The 21937-nt window shown below is 36.2% G+C and overlaps 1 protein-coding gene and 1 pseudogene across 1 annotated transcript in view; both read right to left on the reverse strand.

The window, feature by feature from the left end:
- The window catches only part of HTR2C (5-hydroxytryptamine receptor 2C), a 272709-nt gene that overhangs the window by 94126 nt on the left and 156646 nt on the right, over positions 1–21937 (reverse strand). The gene's annotated exons all lie outside the window — the stretch shown is intronic.
- Positions 2101–4020, reverse strand: LOC112810172 (COUP transcription factor 2 pseudogene; annotated as a pseudogene).

Here is a 21937-nt window from a genome sequence, read left to right on the forward strand (position 1 = left end):
TTCTTTCTTTCTTTCTTTCTTTCTTTCTTTCTTTCTTTCTTTCTTTCAAGAGAGTGAGCACAGGAGAAGAATGAGGGCCAGAAGGAGAGGGAGAGAGGGAATCTCAAGCACATTCTGCCCTGAGCCTGGAGCTGATATGGGGTTTGATCTCATGACCCTGAGATCACGACCCTTGATGAAATTAAGAGTTGGATGCCTAACCAACTGAGCCACCCAGGCACCCCTAGTGGAATATAATAAGAAGATACAGAAAGGAAGAATGCACACTTACATACAGATTTTAAAGAACTTTATTTTTGGAATAATTTCAGATATACAGAAAAGTTGCAAAAATAATAGAGTTATCGTATCTTCCCATCCAGGTTTTCACATTGTTCATATCTTATATTACCATAATACATTTGTAAAAATGAATAAACAAATATTTTCACATTGGAACAAACAAATGGAGAAAAAATGAACTCAAAATGGAGTAAAAACTTGAATGTAAGACCAGAAACCATAAAACCCCTAGAAGAAAACGTAGGTGGTAAGTTCCTGGACATTGGTCTAAGGGACATCATTTTGGATATGACTATAGAAGCAATGGTAACAAAAGCAAAAATAAACAAATGAGACTCCATTAAACTAAAAAGCTTCTGCACAGGATAAGAAACCATCCACAAAATAAAAAAGCAACCTACTGAATGGGAAAAGATATTTCCAAATCATATATCCACTAAGGGACTAATTTCCAAAATATTTAAAGGACTCCCATAACCCAACAACAACAACAAAACCCCAAGAAATCTGTTTTAAAAATAAGCAGAGGATCTGAATAGACATTTTTCCACAGGAGCATCCAGATGGCTAACAGATGCATGAAAGGATGCTCAACATCACTCATCATCAGGGCAATATGAATATGCCTCAAAACAGCAGTGAGGTATCACCTCCTTAATTATCAAAATAGCTATTATCAAAAAGACAAAAAATAACAAGTGTCGGTGAGGATGTGGGATCGTTATGTTGTACACACAAAACTAACATCATGCCGTATTTCAATTACACTTCAATTTAAAAAATTTAGCTTTGATATGTTTCTTTCTGCATGGAAAGAAAACTCGCTTTGAGAAATTAGAAAAACGTACACCTTTTAGACCAAAATTACATGGTCATTTTATAGCTTTCTTTTTCCAGATTATTTAACTTAATTCAATCTCTTATACTTAAGACGATTTCTCTCAAGCATCAGTAAACTTTTGAGTCTTTTTTTCCCCATACCAACAGGTAGATATTTCTGACCTGGGAAATCATAAAGAGATTTTTGTGACCAAATTGTTCATGACATGCTTGTCATCTTCCCCTATCATCTACCTTCTTAAAATCCTAAAATACAATCCTGAGAGAAATTTCTCTGCATATATAAATCGATGCATTGTGTCTACTTATTTGTTTCCATGAAACTTTGGAAGGCTCTTTCAAAATTGGTGGGTTTGTGTGGTATGGAATTCCCTGGGGGACCAGGCCAAGGGTAGATGGTTTACCCTCATTTGGGGTATAGGGTGGCTCAGAAAAAGATTAGTTTTTAAGACATTAAATAAATAACACTTTAATTTCTGAGTACTTTCAATTTTCTTGGAATATAACACTTGACCAAATAGTTCAGTTATTATAACTTTTACAGTATACTGAAATATTGCACTTAAGAAAAAAAAACTTTAATTTAAAAACAAACAAACTGTAAACTCTAAGATACTGAATCAATCATGTTACCTATGAGTGCAGATAGTGTTATTTGGCCATGCCGATTTCAATCACATTTTTTTTTTAAAGGAGATAATGCCAACAATTATAATTAAAGGATTTCCAAACATAAATATAGGATTTTCATAACAATTCAAGAACTAAGTGGGACTCAATTCAAGTGACAAAAATTCACTTTTTATTCAAAACGACACCATGCGTCTTAGTCACATTCCTTGCTGCCAATAAATCCCACAGTTCATTCTCTAAACTATTTTTAAAAATCTAGGTTAGTCATGGTGTCTTTTGAGGGGAGAGGCAGGGTAAGGGAAGCTAAGTGTTGTATGTGGTTCCTTCAGTTCTCAAATAAGAGTGCTCAATTTCACGTAAAATTTTTGGATACCACTTATAAGTGTGTTTCCATCATCTTTGAGTTGCCTTTTAAAGTTTGATGTCTTCCTGAGATATTTTCATGGACTCAGTTTTAATTCTTGCAGAACATATATTTTAAGGATACACAGCATTTAAAATACCAAGATTATACCAAAACTTACTATAGAACCACAGAATAAACTGGTTTGGAACTAGAACAGCAGAGAAAAGAACAGCCAGAAGTACATAGACAAAGGCCAATGAATAGTTTGGAAAAACAAAAAGACTTACTTTCTCCATTCTGCTAGTTTTCTTCCAATCTCCTTAAATCCATTTAGCAATATTTTTCAAAAGTTAACCAAAAAAAAAAAAAAGAAAGGCTAATGTCCTTTTTATACAAAAATAATTAGCAGGCTGTTCTGACCCACACAGGAGTTTTTTTGGGTTTTTGTTTTTGTGGGTTTTTTTTTTTTGGTATTCTGTAAACAGTCTTTTTTTTTTTTTTTAAACTCACAGTCCATTAAATTCTTTCCCTCTCTTCTTTGAGCAAACTTGTAACATCTATCCTCTAACAGAAGGAATTTTAAGCAAACAAGCCAGTCTTTAGCCTTTTCTCTCTCTCTGTTTCAGTGCCCCTTCTTATTTTGATTTATTTTTTGAATTGCCATATACAGCTAGTTACCACTGCTACCTGACAGTAACATATCCCGGATGAGGGTTCTGATGGAGGTTTTACCCACCAAACGGACGAAAAATAATTGCTCTATCACTGAGGAGGAGACTGTGCGGAGAGAAGGGAGGCAAAGCAAAAGCTTTCCAAATCGCATTGGTTGGTTGGGGTACTGGCTCCTAACGTACTGTTCCAAAGCACACTGGTACTTTTCCTGCAAGTTTTCCACATTGGCTACATCTGAGAGACCAGCGGCATCTGAAGTGAACAGGACCAGGGCTTTGAGGCAGCTGTACTCAGCAGGGTCGACGTGCAGAGCTTTGAACTTCTCCATTTGCTTTTGGAAAATCTGTACCTGGTCCATAAAGATGGCCCCCTGGCTGGAGGACGCCGGCGAGGTGTGTAAGCTGGTGGCGGCCAGGTATGGGATGATATGGAGGGGCATGGAGCACTGTGCCCAGTTCAGCATGAACAGGTCACACCAGGCGAGGCGAAGCAGGGCCACTTGGTCATCGATGGACAGGTCAGGGAAGAAGGGTATCTTCCGGGCCCATTCAATGATGCCGAAGAGCACCCGGGCAGCCTGTTCGAAAATGTTCTCAGGGGTCGAGACATTGTTGGGCTGCACGCACTGGCTGCCGGACCCGAACAGGGTATAGGGCTCGGCATGGAGCAGCAGAGAAATATATCCAGACAGGTTGGAGTGGGAGATGAGGGATTCCTGGTTGGTCAGCACTAACTGCCCATGGCTTGGCTGGGCGGGCGGTATCTTGTTCTTGTTCACTGCTTCTCTTTTCATACCCACGTCGATGCACTTTTTGAAGCGGCAGTACTGGCACTGGTTTCGGTGGTGCTGGTCAATGTGACAGGCTTGGTTGGCGTGACATGTGAAGTTCGGGCTCTTCCCCACACTGCGCTTGAAGAAGCTCTTGCAGCCCTCGCATGTGAACTGGCCGTAGTGCTTGCCGCTGGACTTGTCCCCACATACCATGCAATCGATTAGCTGTCGCTGCTGCTGTTGCTTGTCACCGCTGGAGTCACCAAGGCTGCTCTGGCCGACAACCGCCATTTCCGCCGATGTGCTGGCTGGGCCCCCTTCGCTGGGCGTCTGTGGCAGGTACTGGGCACTGGGCGGCGGGCCTGGCTCGGGCAGCATCTGTAAGACCTGGCTGTCCTCCAAGCTGGGCATCTCATCCTGGGGGTCGCTCCCGGTGTTGACTACCGATTCCATATCTGTGGGGGCCGCGTCGGTATTTCCTGCTCTCCTGGCTGCGGATGATGGCGGCTCCTGATCTCTGGCTCCGGCGCACTGCTTGTCGTGTATTTGTGCGACAGGATGTAGGAGGGCGCCCCCGGGTGGGTCGGGGGCTGGTTGGTTGAGGTTGGTTAGTTTTTCCTTTTTTGTTTCTTTTTTGCAAAGTTTTATCAATTGCTTGTCTGGACCAGTGTATTTGTTTTATTTATTTCCCTCGGCTCGGCATTGTTGGTTTGGGGGCTTCCCACCAGGAGGGGAGGGGTGGGTGCCTGGGGCGAGGGAGTGGGAGCTGAATATGGAGAGAGAGGGAGGGTAGGGAGAACTGCAAGTGGATCGTCTGGCTTCGAGACAGAAATAGGAAACAAAAACAAAAAAAAATTTTTTTTTTTCTCGGAAGATCTCACTTGCTTTCACTCTCTCCCTCCCTCTCCGGTTCCCTCTTCCAGAAAAAGATTCTTACGGGTTTTTTAATTTGGGAAGGCTCTGTTGCCCAGAAGTGGGTGACTAGTACAAATGCATGCCAAAGATTGTATTTCTTGGCCGATGTCGACAGTTGTAATTGCTTTCATCATTTCCATTCCCTGTGGCTAATCAGACTGTTTTGTTGTTGTTGTTGTTTTCGTTTTGTTTTGTGGTTTTTTTGATTTTTTTTTTTTTTGCCACAGTCATTTAATAAAATGAAAACCAGAATAAAAAAGCAGCCAAGGCTCTTTAGCAATGAAGGTTTTTAAAGGAAAAGAGCAGAGGAAACTTTTTTCGCCAATAGAAGACAGTATAGAAAGTCATTTTGAGTGAGAAAGCTAGGGAGAAATAGGCTGCTACACTGTGCAAGGTGATTTCAGACCAACTAGGTTCAGAACTTCATGTAGTTTAACGTAGTGTCATCCATTTCCTACAGAACAAATTTATGAGAAGGGTTTGATGGCTTGGAGGCAAATCTCACCTCTGTCACTTAAAATATGTGTGATTTGGGGGTATCTTTCCGGTGCCTCAGCTTTCTTATCTGTATGATATTGGATTGTATTACTAAAGGCAGCAATTTCAGGATCCATTTTACTGCTTCTTGTATAATTTAATTTCTTCCAGTTTGGGGTAATTATAAGCATTACTGCTACAAATAATTCTTTTACACATATGTTGGTGCTTAGTTGTAAGCCATTCTCTAGGATGTATACTCAACAATGGAAGTTCTGGATTATGGGGCATACACTTTTCTAATATTACTCTATAATGCTGTATTATTTTTCAATAGTTGTATCAATTTACATTCATTCCCACCACAGTGTATGAGTTCCTGTTGTTCCACATGTTTGCAACACAAGTATAATCACACTTTAATTTCTGCTGATCTAGTGACTATTTATTGGTATTTATTGCAGTTTTAATTTCCTTGATTACTTATAAGTTTGAGCACTGCATATGTAAAGGTAATCAAACTCATTTGGATTTCTTTTGTGAAGTACCTCTTCAATTTTATCTTTTTGTCAGTCACATTGTGTGCTTTTTTTGTTTGTTTTTAATTGATGCATTGGGCACTATATTCCAAGACTATTCTCAACTAAATTTATAGCTTGAAATTTTTTGATCACTACAAATCACTGTGTGTTCTGGCTTGTGGTTAAAAATGATAAAAAAGAGTTTCCCTCTCCAAGGCAACTCCAAGGTGCTTTTCCTTACAAACCATACGGCGGAGAGTGTGGTTCAGGTTTACCCTCCCATCAGGGTATAGTTCTGTAGTGTGCCAACTTAAAATGAGGATGATTGGTTTGTGTTCCTGTCTGCATACTTTCAAACTCCCTTGTTTAGCCAGTATCTATTGGGCAAAAGTTGCTTCAATCCTGACCCTATACCTGGGTTCCAACCTTGACTAAAATTTTGCCTTCATAATTCCTTACTACCTTGTTAGTTCTTTGATATGTACACACACACACATACACACACACACGTATATCTAATGTGCTCGTTTGGTAGTGTTGTTCCAAAAAGCCTCGTCTGCCATATTTCAGAAAACAGAACTCATTGCTGAGTAAACCTATAAAATCCTGTCCTGTACCTCATGCCTCCAATTCTCTTACAGATAAGTTGACATCTAACAAAGGGAAACCGGGCTCAGAACTAGAGAGATTTTCATTAAAGTGTAGAGTTATTTGAAATACCTGCTAGCCTTTGGCTATAACCATTCCCCAGTGGCCTTCCAGAGTAGTTGTAATGTGAATCTGAATGAGCTCAGGGCCCCACTATCCATGAGCAGCATTTATCCTGCTTGAGTTTAAAGGATTCTTACTTAGAATAAGAAGCTGTATTAGAGATTTCATGTGCAAAACATCAATCCTGTCAACAGGTGAGAAGATAGTAATGTAAGGATTTAAACCCGTGTTCATCTGATACCAAAGCCCACATTCTGTAGCACTGTAACACCTCAAAAAATACCACTGAGATTTCGTGGTATTTCATGCTTACTGACATATGCATTGAAAGATGGACTGACGTGGCACCTCCAATACATTCCACTTGCATTATTAAAAAGCCTCTTTGGAAAAGGAATGATACTAATTCTTACATCGACGGTACTACCCAGAAATGGTACAGTACATTATTTGTTGCCAAACATTTGCTGTCACGAGACATAGGCATTATACATTTCTACATTTCATCTTATTTCCTAAGGGATATTACAAAACCATTATTTGCCCCAAGGATTTTAATTAGAAATGGATATCTCAGCTCTCCATTAGTTACCCTTAGTCAGAGTCACTGAATTTAGTCATTGCTGATTTTGAAATTTCTCCAGGAATTATTCAAGGCTGATGCTGAAAATTAGTAGTTTTACCTAGTGACAATAAATTAGAAAATGCAAGGCTAGTAACATTTAAATTATTCACGTATTTTTAAAATAGTGAGTAAGTTCCTTGGGGGCTAGGGCCCTGTTTATTCACCTCTATATTCCTAATGCCAAATATGAAGCCTGATACCGAGTGAACTTTCAATAAATATTTGGCAACCTGAGATATTGATACATGATCCCAGAAGGTGTCTTCCAAGGCCATTTCCCCTAAGACCTTATGAACTATTTAGAATGAGTCATTTAAGACATGAACATAAAATTAACTGGACTAGAATAGATGAAATATGAATGCCGGGAAGGGCAATCAAGAAAATTTCCAGAAAAGACATGGAGATAGTTTAACTTTTAGTACCTAATCTCAGCACTTTTTAATTATAGGGACTAGCAGAAACCCTTTTAAGGGTACTTGTACATGTATTGCTCATTTTATTCATGGTCATTTTATTTATGTTTTAGTGCCATTTTTAACATGGCCGATAGTAACAGGTAAATTTCTATCAATATATTAGTAAGTTTTTGTCATAATGTTTTTGCCATCATGTTTCTGCTTCATAGTATTTGTTATGACATTTTAAACTGTATCTATTTTTCCTTCACAAGTATGAGATAGTAGTGTGATAAAAATATATCTCTAAAAGTTACAGAGATAGAAGCTGTTGTATTTTTATTAAACTATTAGTAGAAGCATGCAATCCTGAAAAGTATATGAATAATTAAACTGGGTTTCTTTATTTTTCCTCAAAGTTGTGTTGACTTTGAGTATATTTAGAAAGTATGAAAAGGACTGTTTATGAAGCAATTTGGTAGCTGGGAAAATGCCATCTGCTTTATGATAGTCATTTAAATGCTGCCATTGTGAGCTCTTTGCTCACCAGCTGATCATGGAGACGTGTCCCTCTACTGAGCTTCTGAACTATATATTATGTGTTCAATACATTATTGCATCATTAGCACATAACCCCACATTGTTCATTATCTCTTTATACAAATTTCTGCTTCCCACCAACACATACAAACACACATGTGTGTACATATAATTATATTATAAACTCTTGTAGGCAGAGTTTGGGATTAACACATTTGTATATCCCACTGTGTTTTGTTTGTTCAGTGTGCTGAAAAAGAGCAGATATTCAATGTGTTTTATATTCATTGTGGCTTGGCACATGGGTTATAATAGTTTAACTATGACCTTTGTTTTCTTTGATCATTGTTAGAACGTCTCTATCCTGGTGGCTAACTGGTTGTTGCTGGGCCCATAAGAGCTTCTTAAAGTGCTAGAGAGAGTGGAATTTGAGCACAGGGTTGAGTGGGATGCAGCAGCTTCTGGGTAAAATAAAGGCCTTAATTTCATTTAGTTATATATTTTAGAAAGGATACAGAAACCAAATCTGATAGCTATAAAATTAGATTTACAAAGTGAAAAACGTTTGGGCAATTGTTTGATTTATTTAATGAGTTAATAAAGGAAAATGTTTAATTCCAGTCCCTGGATGAATTCTTTGGTTTCAGTTATCTGATTTGGCTTACCAAAAAATATAAGTGAATATGTAATTGCAATTTTTGGAATGCACCTATAATATTGTTCGGCAAAAGTGATCTCCGAAAGATCAGATTAGTATCCCAAGAGCGTTTTGACAAACATAAGCTTTATTGTTAAAAAAAGCTATGATTCTATGATATCTTCAAAATTGTCTCCATTTTGAGATGATTTAAGAGCTTGTGCTCCGATCTGACAAAGACTACTCCAGGATTTAACTTTTAGAAATTATATATGGCTATTTTCAATCACACTACACAATTTTGCTTCAACTCCCTCAGAGCTCTCTCTCCCTCTCTCTCTCTTTTTTTTTTTTTGAGGTAGTTTCACTTATGAAACTGGTTCTTATTACAAAAAACAAGTAAAACCTATTACAGTAATATTGCTTTATTTTGAAGTTTGAGTGGGAAGAAAAGGTAATATTTATTTCTTGTTAATATAGTCTGCATCTGTCTTTAATTTTGATTTAGAGTCTTGCCATAAAACAAGTTATGATGGGAGAGGGAAAAAGGAAGTTCTTGGGTACCTGGTTTTCAGAGTAAGGAAAGCAAAAAGGGTAAGCTCAGTCATTGAAGACAATCTCTGTTTATTGCACGTATCTACCTAAGAAAGGCCTTAGAATAATCCTGTTTTTGAGATAAAAGCAATTTTAGAGAATCTAAGACAGTCTTCTCATTCTACAAATCAGGGAAAGGAGGCTCAAAGCTAAGTGGCTTCATCTAGATTACACAGTTAGTGGCAAACATGAAAACAGAAACTAGGGGGGCGCCTGGGTGGCTCAGTTGGTTAAGCATCTGCCTTGGCTTAGGTCATGATCCCAGGGTCCTGGGATGAAACCCCACATCGAGCTGCCTGCTCGGTGGGGATCTGCTTCTCCCTCTCCCTCTGTGCTCTCTCTCTGTCACTCTCAAATAAATAAATAAAATCTTAAAAAAAAAGAAAATAGAAACTAAGCCTTCAATGCCCTATTATCCCTGAGAATTAACCAATAAAAAGATAATGTAAAAATGCAGAATACAGAAATAGTTCACAAATAAGAGTAATTCACTTAGAGTCTGGCATCACAAAGTAAACCCAAGTTACATTATAGATGGTTTTTTCTAAGAACTCTGATACGCCCCTCTTCCAGCTTTTCTCTCTGACCTGGTACCTTTCTAAATTCATTCTTTCCAGCCTCAACTTTTGCTTCTTCTCTTGGACTCTAGGCTAATCTGGAATTAATACTTGTTGTTGGAGAAGGTCTTTGAACACGGGGAGAGTTGTTTTGTCGGACCAAAACTATAGTGGACAAGATCTTTGAACATGAAGAGGGTTGTCTTATAGGCCAAAAACTATAGTGATGTCCTTTTAGCCTATAAACATGTATAAGTCTCTCATCTGCAATTAAAGTACTTCTTGACCTTCTTTTCCCTCTAATAAATATTACCTGTGCTAAGAGTCAGAACCAAGACTGTCTAAAAATTATTTCATAAAAACCAAATATAATGTATGGACCTTGTTTGGGTCCTAATTTAAATGAACAAACTTGTTCAGATCCTAATTTGAGTTAACTGGGAAAAATGAATATAGACTGGGTAGTAGATGATAATTCAGTAACCATTTTAATTTTATTAGGTAGCATAATGTTATGGTGCTAGGTTTAAAATGTCATTGTAATTAAAGATGTATAAAGAAGTATTTCCAAGGGCAGGACTTCCAGAATGGTAAAATGAGGACTTTGGGGGAGCCTCTCTCACAAAAGCAATAAAAATATTTGCAAAATGGTGAAAATTGACCATTTCAGAATTTTGGAAAGTGAGTGGGGCCTGACTTGTTTTGGAGCTCCATATGAAGCTCCATCCCCACAGCACTGTATTTAGAGTCGTTTTCTTGAAACACCCTATTCCCAGAGCATTGTGGTTAATTGACATGACTCTGAGTTCAGGTCTTCAGAAGAAGTCCTATTCATAGGGTATTATTGAAACAATAGCAGTAAGTTGGACTCAGTAACACTACAATTTCCTAAGGCTGTGAATTCATTGGCACCAACAAAAACCTGGCTAAAAATTAAGAAGGAATACCTCGGTAATAGGAATAAGACCAATATAGGGGATTTTAAAAAGCTCCAACATATTCCAGGAGATCTAAAAAGCTGCACACATGTGTGGCTCTGCACATGCCTAAAAAAGCCCAGAGAGGAACCCAATAATTCAACTCTTGCTGTCCTTGGTGCCCTGCTCAAATAAGAAGTAAAAGCTAAGACTAACACGTAAACTCTCCCAAATCTGAAGATGCAACTTCACCCAAAAATCAAAGAGTGGAACAATAACTGGCTTAAAGCATTAAATGAAATATTGGCTAATCACAAACTATGCTGATCCAGGGGTAATTTCTAAGAAGCCAGGCTTAAAAATAAAAACAAGAATTAAAGGAAAAAGCTACCAGAGAAAATAGCAACTACACATGGCAAGAAATACAGAATCTACAGAATTAATTTAGGAAAGTCACTAAAGCAAGCAGGAATAAGAAAAAAAACACAACATCAACAACAAACACTGAGAATAGGGGGATCTGACTCTGAAGGTGTTACAATATATTATTTAAAATGTCCACTTTTCAAGATGCAAAGAAACAAGACAGTATGGCCCATAGACAGGAATAAAAGTAGTCACTCTCTAGTGTCCTGGAGGAGGCTCAGATGTTCAATTGATTAGACCAAGAGTTTAAATCAGCTATGAAAATATGTTTAAAAAAGTAAAGGAGACTATTATTTCAAGAACCAGAGGAAACTATGATAATGTTTTATTGAATAGGTAAAATCTATTAAGAGACAAAAATTCATCTAAAATTAAAAAGTAAAAACAAATAGAAATTCCGGAGTTGAAAAATACAGTAACTGAAATTATAAATTCACTTGATGAGCTTAACAGAGGAATTCAGCAGGCAGAATAAGAATCAATGAACTTGAAGATAGGTCAAAAGAGATTATCCAGTCTGAAGAACAGAAAGAAAAAAAATAAAGAAAAATGAACAGAGTCTGTGGGACACCATCAAATGTATGCATAATTTGAGTCCTTAAAAGAGAGGGGAGAGGGGTAGAGGCTGAAAAAATGTTGAAGAAACAATGGCTGAAATTTTCCTAAATTTGATAACCAAATTTGATGGGAAACATTAATTTTGACCTAAAAAGCTCAAGGAACACCAATTAGGATACATATTGGGAAGGATTACAAGACACTTCAGAGTCAAACAGTTGAAAGACAAGAAGCAAATTATGAATGTAGCATGAGATAAATAACTCGACACATACGGGATGACTCAAAAAAGTTTAATAGCTGACTTCTCATCAGAAACCACAAAGGTCAAAAGGCATTGGGGTGACATACGTAATTCAAAGGCAGTCAACAAAGAATTCTATATTCAGTAAAACTATCCTTCAGATATGAAAAAGAGGTGAAGATGTTTGTAGATAAACAAAAACAGAACTTGTTATTAGCATACTTGACCTATAATAACTACTAAAGGGAATCCTTCAGCTAAAATGAAAGGCTAGATGGTAACTTGAATCTATATGTATTAAAACACTTTTCTCTTAAATGGTTTAAAAGGCAACTACATAAACAATAATACAAAACTATTTTGATGTGTCATAACGTAGAAAGATGTAATTTGCATGACAATAATAGCACAGAGGGGGAAGGAAGTAAAGTACACTGGAGCAAAATTTCTACACACTTGAAATTTAATATAAATCGTGATAGTTTTTTAAAAAAGATTTTATTTATTTATTTGAGAGAGAGAGAGAGCTAGAAAGAGAGCACAAGTGGGGGAGTGGGAGAAGCAAGCACCCTGCCAAGCAAGGAGCTGGATGAGGGTCTCTATCCCAGGACCCTGGGATCATGATCTGAGCCCAAAGCAGATGCTTTACTGACTGAGCCACCCAGGCGCCCCATAAATCTTGATTATTTTAAGTTAAGGCACACATTATAGGGAGTGACTGCTAATTTGTATGGGGTTTGGTTTGGGGTGATGAAAATATTCTGGGATTAGATAATGATGAGTGCTTGACTTCATGAATATACTAAAACCCACCACATTTTATACTTAAAAGGGGTGAGTTTTATGGTCTATAAAATGTGTCTTAATTTTTAAAAAAGAAGGAAAATAAAAAGATGCATTGTAAGCCCCAGAGCCACCACTAAAAATGTTCCAAAAAACAGTAAAAAAATCAACAAAAGAATTTAAATGGTACAGTAGAAAATATCTCTATCATCTCTAGTTGACAACAAGGTAAAAAATTATTAAGAACTTTCTGTGAGTAGCAGTAGTTGGTCTTTCAAAATTCAGAAAAATAGTCATGGTGGCAGGAAATTGTGTGGAAAAACAGTGACTTTGAATTTGTTTCCAAATATGTCATTCTTTCTGAAGTGTATGTGAGGGGGTTGGGTCCTTCTTTAAGGAAAAAATTTTAAACCTCTTGTATAATTTTTACTTATTAGTATATTGTTTTCAAGTCAACATATATGCATTTTTTTCCTGCCAGATTTCTTAAGTATGGATAATAACGTCTGTAATAAAGGACTGCTCTAAAGTTTTGATGAACAATGAAAGTAAAAATATTAAATTAGAGAAACTGCTATTGTTTGTGTGACACAGCAAAGCCGACAGGGAAGAGTATATAGGATTTGTGGTTAGATCCATACTTCCCCCCTGTACAACCTGAACTTAGGTTTCCTTATCTGTATAGGTAAATAATAGCACCCACTTTATGTAATTGTACTAGATTAAGTCAGAAGATTTGAGTAATGTGTTTGGCGTATAGCTGGGCCCAAATATATATCAGTTATCACTATAATTAGTCTTATTTTTGTTATTGTTATTGTTTTATAGCATATAGTAATTTCCTCAAGCCCATGATTCTCATCTAGTAGGCATGAATTTAAAAAATCAATAGGTAGGGGGCACCTGGGTGGCTCAGATGGTTAAGCGTCTGCCTTCGGCTCAGGTCATGATCCCGGGGTCCTGGGATCGAGTCCGGCATCAGGGTTCCTGCTAGGTGGGGAGCCTGCTTCTCCCTCTGTCCCTACCTCTCTCTCTCTCTCTGACTCTCATGAATAAATAAATAAAACATTTAAAAAAAAAAACCAATAGGTAAGACGTAAGGTAAGGTGAGGTTTACCTTTGCCATCTGACTGTTTTTCCTTCCTGTACTTTTATTTTTCCTATTAACTATCACCTTTGTGTACTGTTAAATTGTCTTTTTTTTCCCCAAGTATTCCTAACACATGTCTGAAAAAAAATGCAGGAAGACATAAGGTAGGGCTACAAGTGTCATATAATGGCATGTGCCATATCTTTTGAGATTCTTTGTTTATTTCACAGTAAAAACTAGATAGATCTTAATCACATTGTCACAATATTTTACATCAGAATTAAATACAGTCTTAGATTTCCTCACCACATTTTCCCTTTTTCATTTGGCTATTTATATAACTAGTTAGAGTTTCATAAAGTGAAACTTTTGGGAGAATGAGCCACAGTAAAAGTTAATTCAGTAATTTGTCATAGTCTTGCATGCTAAAAAAATTACTTATGAAATGGTGGTCTTCAAAAATTGTTTTTATATTTTTAAATAAAATAAATTTTGGGGAAGTACTCATTTAACTTTCCCACTCTACTTAAACTACAGGACATTTACCTTCATTATAATTAAACCAAGAAAAAGATATATATTATATTATAATATTAAAACCAAGAAAATACTTCCAGAACATTTGTTTTAGTAGAGGTGGAAGCAGAGGGTTTTAATTTTCAGATGCATATCTGTAGCCAGAGGTTTGGTTCAATGCAATACTAAAAATATCTTAAAATTGTATTGAGACTTAAAGTTTACTAAATATTTTCAATTTCAGTCTTTAATATTTACAAATACCTATAAAATAGATGCTAAATGAGATAATGTAAGTTAAAATACTTATCATGATGGGTACACAGTAAAAGCTAGTCATTCATAAAGGAGACTCTAATTCTGAGGGATATCTCTTGATTTTCCCAAAGTCACAGTATTAGTATGGCATTATTTAAGAGTCATTTGATCAAAAACATCTAGCTAAAATACAGTATTTTTTTAGTCAGGATTGGAGTTAAGGACATGAAAATACAAAATTCAAATATGTATATGATTAACATTAATATTTAGCTTTAATATAAGTTTTCTATGAAGCAATTTTCTTTTTATTGGTAACTAAGCAAAATATCATGTTTAGTGGAAATAGTTTGCTATCTTTATTTCTTACTCCAGTTGCCCTTTTAGAGAACACAAGGGTTGATTACAATGGTATATATGTCCCACCCACTGGTGAAACTCATGTATATACAGAGACTGTAATCAGGTTTTTGAGGAAATGAAAATTAGACTTCAGTCTCCCCCATCATGAGAAATACTTCAAAGAACATAAGGAATGTACTTTTCATTATTTATCTACACTCTATTTTGGATGTTTTCCATGTGAAATTAAATACATTGAAAGTTAGCTATTAGCTTAATAGCACATATTTAGCTTCCTCCTCTGTACTTGTTCCTAAAATATGAAACCCAGAAAAGTTCTTTCTCCCTATAAATATGAAGGAGATATTAAACCGAGAATGTATGAGATGGAGTTTAAGTAAAATAGAAAAATAAGAAAGTGCTTAGTAAATATTAAATACCTTTCTTTTAGTTCCCCTTCAAGGTTTTTTTCTACATAATTTTGAGGAAAAAATACTGTATGTTTTTTATTAGCTAGTCTAATTCTTTCAGGTTCTAAAAATGATCTTGATCTAGAATAAGGAAAGCTTTTGCTCTACAGAAGATAGTCTGACCCTGTTCTCCTATGTGCACTCTAAATACTAATTCAGAATACTTTCTTTTCTGCTTCATTCCGAATAGGGTTAAAATCCACGGATGCTGTGATACCAGAATTACATAGAAAGTAGAAATAAAGAATCTACAACAGCTTGGGCTACTTTGTAATTGTATACACTTCCATAAAGACCCTCAAATATCTCTTAACATGTAATTCAATAATAAAAACAAAGATAAACAGGTAATTAAAATTCTATCTCCACAACCTATTTTATTAACTGTTTCTCAGTGAGCAAATCTACAGTGTAAAAAAAATCTCATTCAACCTTGATTGTCTTGATATTCTTTTTAAAAGAAACAATGTCATTAAGTCACACACAAAAAATCCATAAAGCGTGTTTTGGGGACTTAGTGTTATGTGAACAACATGTAAGCACCTTGTCTGTGCTATATTTTGAATGCAGAACAATTAGAGTGCAAAGATTTTAGATTTTTGATCTTTTATTTGGAACACAAAACAAATTTCAGCGCTCACTGAATATGGAAATTTGACTAAGGAGGAAAAGAAAAAAAATCAACTTTTAACAATTATTCCAAAGACCCAGATACTACACAGTTCAAGCGTTGTGTTGGAAGTATATGGAGGTAAATGAGAACAATTAAGATTCATAGTTGTAAGAGATTCATTTAGCATATGAAAGGCAGCTTTCAAGATTGAATTACTGCCCTTTGAGATAAAAGCTAAGTAGGCTATTCTTTAATCATCTCATAATGTTTAAGAGTGAGGGTTATGTTGCTGGACATCTTGGCTCTTTCCGTAGTTTGGCTATTGTGGACATTGCTGCTATATACATTGGGGTGTTGAATCACAGACCTGTACCTCTGAAACAAATAATACAATTATATGTTAAAAAAAGAAGATAGTAGGAAGGGTAAAATGAAGGGGGGAAAATTGGAAGGGGAGACGAACCATGAGAGACTGGACTCTGAGAAACAAACTGAGGGTTCCAGAGGGGAGGGGCGTGGGGGGATGGGTTAGCCTGGTGATGGGTATTAAAGAGGGCACATTCTGCATGGAGCACTGGGTGTTATGAACAAACAGTGAATCATGGAACACTACACCAAAACAAATGATGTAATATATGGTGAATAACATAACAATAAAAAATTAAAAAAAACTAATGATGTAATGTATGGTGATTAACATAACATAATAAAATAAAATTTAAAAAAAGAGTGAAGTTTATGTATACATAGTCCATTCATTCTAAGCAAATTTTTTTTATATGTTCACTTAGATGGCAACAAGGGATAAAATGTCTTCTGAGTTAATAATATTTAATTAATGAGTAGGTTTTTCATCTAGGGTCTCTTACTGGGACTAATCAAACTGATTATCCCAATCATAGGCACATAAAAGCGTGTGTGAGACATAACCCTGTTGTATGAAATAGTAATTCTTCTTTTCATCTCCCTAATATTCACAGAAGCACTATACTCCTAGCTCCATAATGATAATTTCAGACTCCAAGTAAGTAACTTGTTCAGTGACATCAGTAGGAAACTTAATTATAGAATCTCAAAACATAGAAGAAAACCTAGAAAATATCTAGTTCAACCTCCTACTCAAAGCAGAAATTCCTTGTATAACCTTCGGTAATGGAGTGGTTACTCTCCTTGAAAGATAGAGCTTCTCATCAATAAAGACCATTTTATAGAACCCTAATCTGCTTCTTTCGTTATCTTTTACCATTTATCTGGTTCTCACCTTTTGAAGCTATATGAGCATGAAAATGTTTCTACTATTTGAAGATATATTCTGCCCCTCCCTCACTTCTCAATTCTATTTTCCAATTACATGGCAGCAAAGGCATTGAAACGTGAGCTTTTGAACTATGTGTCTAAGAGGGTGTTTAGGGTCTGAAATGCACTGAAATGAAATGATTTTGAACAAAGCTATGGTTCTAAAAGAGTGTCTAGTAACTGGGACCATGTACAGCACTAGTGAGTGTACAGTTAACTATTAACTATTATTATCACTCTAGAGCTTGGGGAAATTACTCCTAGATCTACAAGAGATTATTATTTTTTTTTAACTTATGTTCCTTATGTCTTTAGAACCATATCAAGACAGGAAGCATGAATCAACATTTGGTTGAAGTCTTCAGGAACATAGCATGTGCCACCTTAATGGGGATCAGTGGCAGAAATACTAGTCTGAGTAGCTGGGGAAGTGGGGTCCTTAATATCAGCAATCTAAATGGAAACGGGTATTAGCCTTTTATGGCCCTAAAATCAGATAATTGTATACCTCAGTTTTCCTCATCTTTAAAGTGGGGAAAAAGTAAAATTCTACCTACATGTTGGTTGTGGGTAGTAAATGAGGTAATAGACATAGAGTAAGAGCTGAAGGATCAGAGTATGTCACCCCAAAATGGGCCATTTTGGCATAAGAATTATTTTGATCTGAAAGCAACTGAGAAACAGAAGATTCAGAAAAAGCTTTCTACCCTCCCCTTTACTGTCTAAAGGTAGAGTATAAATTTCCCTTTTTTAAGGTCCCCTCCCATACCAAGAAGGGAATTATTCTTAATCACTGGAAACATACTTATTCCCAGGACTGCACAAAATTAAATCTGCATAACAAGCCTTATTAAAAATAACCCTTACTGTCCGTTAGTTTTCCCCATATATTTACCTTCCAACAATTTACCACCCCAAGAAGACCAAAGCCCTTTTCTTTTGTCTTGTCACTTCTCTATAATTTATTGCTGTTTGTTGAGATGGTTCATAAGCCCCAGGTTTAACCATTTCTTTGAGTCTTTACTTCTTTTCTATGAATGTCTTCATATGCATTAGTAACAAACTCTTTTTTTTTTAAAGATTTTATTTATTTATTTGAGAGGGAGAGAATGAGAGATAGAGAGCACGAGAAGGAAGAGGGTCAGAGGGAGAAGCAGACCCCCTGCTGAGTAGGGAGCCCGATGCGGGACTCGATCCCGGGACTCCAGGATCATGACCTGAGCTGAAGGCAGTCGCTTAACCAACTGAGCCACCCAGGCGCCCAGTAACAAACTCTCTTGTTAATCTGCCTTTTGCCAATTTAATTTGCAGGACCCCAGTACAAGTTTATCCTCCCAGACAGTGCTCAATTAAAGCTAGCTATTATAATTATTATCATCATCTTCCTTACCATCAGAACCTGGCACCAAGCATGCATTCAGTTAAGTGTTAGTTGCTGTTATTTAGACAGTGCTGGCTCTATGCCTATAGTCAAATGACTCTTACAAGTAGCATTGGAATATTAACTAAAATTATATTTTGAATTTATTTTGTGAATTTATTAGAGAATTAAAGCAGTAATTAATCTGCAAAAATTGTACATCTCTAAGGACGAAAGAAGAAAAATAAAGTACAAAGAATAACTCAAGATAGCAGACTCTAGAGATACAAACAAGAACCAGAACTTCTGGATTGTATTCTTTAATTTTCTGTAAATATACTGAGTGCCATTGTTCCTTTTTACACTCAGAATTGAAACTTACCTGGTAAAGAACTTTTTACCATAGGGTAAAGAGCCTGCAATAAGATGATTATGTGTATTTGAAGAGGGAAAGGAGATATTAGAAGACATTTGAATGAAGAAGTAAAGATTCATAGGTCTAGATGTGCGGGGGCAGGAAATCCTCAGTATCTAATCTTATGAGTTATTCATTTATTCATTAAAAAATGCCAGATACAGGGGTAAATTCTAGGTATATACAAGTACACAAGACTGGCAAGGTCACCACTTAGCCTTTCAAAGGGAGGTTTTTGTGTGGATGCCTGAGAACAGGATTTAAGGCATCAGTAAATAAACTCTAAATCAGCCCTATAAAGTGTGTTAACCCTGGGAGACAACAATAAATAAAAACCAAAAACACCCCAAAACAAACAGAAAACCCCAGAAAGCTGTTTTACAGAGAGATTTTGTGAAGGAGGCAGGGACAAGCATTGCTTTTTCAATGTTTGGATAACAAAGCTTTCCACAAATTATGGAGGGACGTATTCCCAATTTTTGCAAGGAACACTGTGTATAATAAAGATGGAAGCAAATGCGGTACCATGTGCTATCTTGAGGGTTTGTAGGTTTGGCAGCACCAAGTAACAGCACCCAAGGCAGGTAAGAAGCAGCATTTTCATGGTGGTGAAATGGCAGAGCATCAGCAGAGACCACAATGCCTGGTGGGAGATTGTGGATGCCCAACAGACATGGCGGTACTCAGCAGATGCCCAGCAAATGATGATGGATACCCAGTGGCAGATGATGGATGCCCAGTGGAAGATGATGAATGCTCAATGGGAGATGATGGATGACCAGCAGATACAGGGAATGGTGGCAGGTAATGGTGGATACATACGCGCTTGATGAAAGGCCAGAACAGCCGCAGCAGTGCATGATGCAGATTGATTTATTCCTGATTACATGTGAGCAGCTCCTAGGGTCTTCTAGAAATACTTGGAGAGAAGGTGTGTATTTTTCTAGGGGACTGGAGTAACTTTGTAAGCTCATGGGGATCACAAGCCAGTGACTTTAGGGTATTAATATCAAGATTGTCTCTCTTGTGCTACTAAACTGGGAGGCCTATCTCAAACTTCAGTGCTTTTAGGGCCAGGTAGGCAATATGAGGTAAGACAGTTAGGTGTAAGAAAATGGGGAGTAATAGAAAACACAGCAAAGACGAAACCTACACACTAGTGAAAGGTATTCGTTTACAAAGTTTTTAAAATCATTGGCTAGGCCAAAACAAAATGCGCATGTAGGCAAAAATCAGATAAAGGGCTGTGAGTTCATTACCTCTGGTTTAGGTGAACACTGAGTATCAGTATCATAGAACTTAATACATCATTTATCTAAGAATGTGTACCACCTTTACACAAATAAGAAAATTGTTTCATTTTGAGAAAGAGTTCTGGGTGTACAAATTGTGGAGCTATTTTATATACATCAGAAGACTGTTTTGTTATTTGTTAACCAATTCAAAGAAATCAGAGAGATTCTATTTATCTCATGTTTATTTCTACAAACTATAGCTTTTCCAAAATATTCAGGACAACGTGGACTCCACTGAAGGAGTTTTGATGGAATCCCTGAAAATCCCCAGGATGACAGTGGAAAACGTAAGGGTGGATCTATGATTCTCAGATATATTCCCAACTCTTTTTTCCAAATATACTTCTAGAATTTGGGTTGGATAAAATCTATCCTTTACTAAAAGGTATAAGTCTCTAGCAAAAGGGATTTAGAATTTAGGGAATTCTTCAAAAGAAATGAAGATAGAATTATAAAATGGAGGAAGGCTTAGCTTAGAAGCATATATTCCATTTTAATGGAATAAATTCCAAAGAACATTTACTATCTTTATATATATAGATACTTATATAGATATAGATATAAAATTATATAATATAAAAATTATATTAAATATATATATAAATATATATGTAGTAATTTTGTAGGAAAGTAGCTAAAGATTAGTTTGGCTGAACATTAGTTTCATCATGCTAACCCATGAAAAAAACAAATTATGGTTATTATTTTGTGAGGATTACATGAGTTAATACATGCAAAATTCCTTGTAGAATGCCTAGGAAATAATATGTTCTCAATTAATGATATTTATTATAAAATGTGAAGATGAAATATGGTGATTGTAGTCTTGTGCTTTATGGAGTTACTAGTCAACAACTTTTGTTCTCTCTACTTCTAGTCTTCAGATCCTTTCAAAATCCCATTAACATGCTTAAACAGCTCATTAATTTCCTTTGTATAGAGACAACCCTATGGTATATTTTGATAGCAAGCCCTTTTAGAACTTCCACAGGAAACTTATTTCTGATCAATAGATTTCTTGACTGGAGCGAACTGAGGACCAAACTCAATACACTTACACTTAAAGGATACAGATTATTTAGTTAATTATTACAACTAGCCCTACTTTAGAAAGATACTATAAGGAATTTTTAAAATCTTTAAAAAATTATGCTGATGTTTACTTGCTTTAGTCCATTAAAATGGGTGTGTATAAATTGTGTTGTTTTCAATTTTAAAAAGTATTTTCTCTAAATAAAAAGAAAAGCTATTAAAATAGATCATGCATTTTCTTAACAAATGACCTAGAAGCTACTTTTGTACAGAGATGTTTGCATGATATGCATGCCAGTGGTGAAGGGAGAACCTTTGTTCTCCAAATCCCCTGGAAGCCTAGATTGGTTGAGGAATTGCAATTGAATGATAAATATGTTGTCTGAAAAGAAATCATGGCTAGCAGAAAGAGGACTTCAGCTGGTATAATTCCACTGTGGTAAACTAAATGATGTATATAAAAGCATCATGAGTGCTCAGTGGTAGATATTATGTGATAATGTCTGGATAGAGAATAAGAAATTCAAGAAAGGACTACCCATACTTGCATAAATTAATCCAATAGCTTTGAAAGAGAAATCACTCTCATCTGGCATCCCCATATATTGGTAGGAGAAAATGACCCAGGAGAAAAGCTATAAACACTTGGCAGGAAGACTCTTCTTTTGGAGGACATCCATTACAAAACGATGTAGAAATTTATAATAATTAATAATAATAATAAATTGCAGTTTAATCCTGCAAAGTTATGTAGATTGGCAAGTGTGTGGTTTCAACAGTTAAAATTTTCTTTTTGCCTGTT

The sequence above is a fragment of the Callorhinus ursinus genome, unplaced genomic scaffold, assembly GCF_003265705.2.
Source record: "Callorhinus ursinus isolate GAN/ISIS: 27379988/994484 unplaced genomic scaffold, GSC_fseal_2.0 scaffold65, whole genome shotgun sequence".
NCBI classification, from domain to species: Eukaryota; Metazoa; Chordata; class Mammalia; order Carnivora; family Otariidae; genus Callorhinus; species Callorhinus ursinus.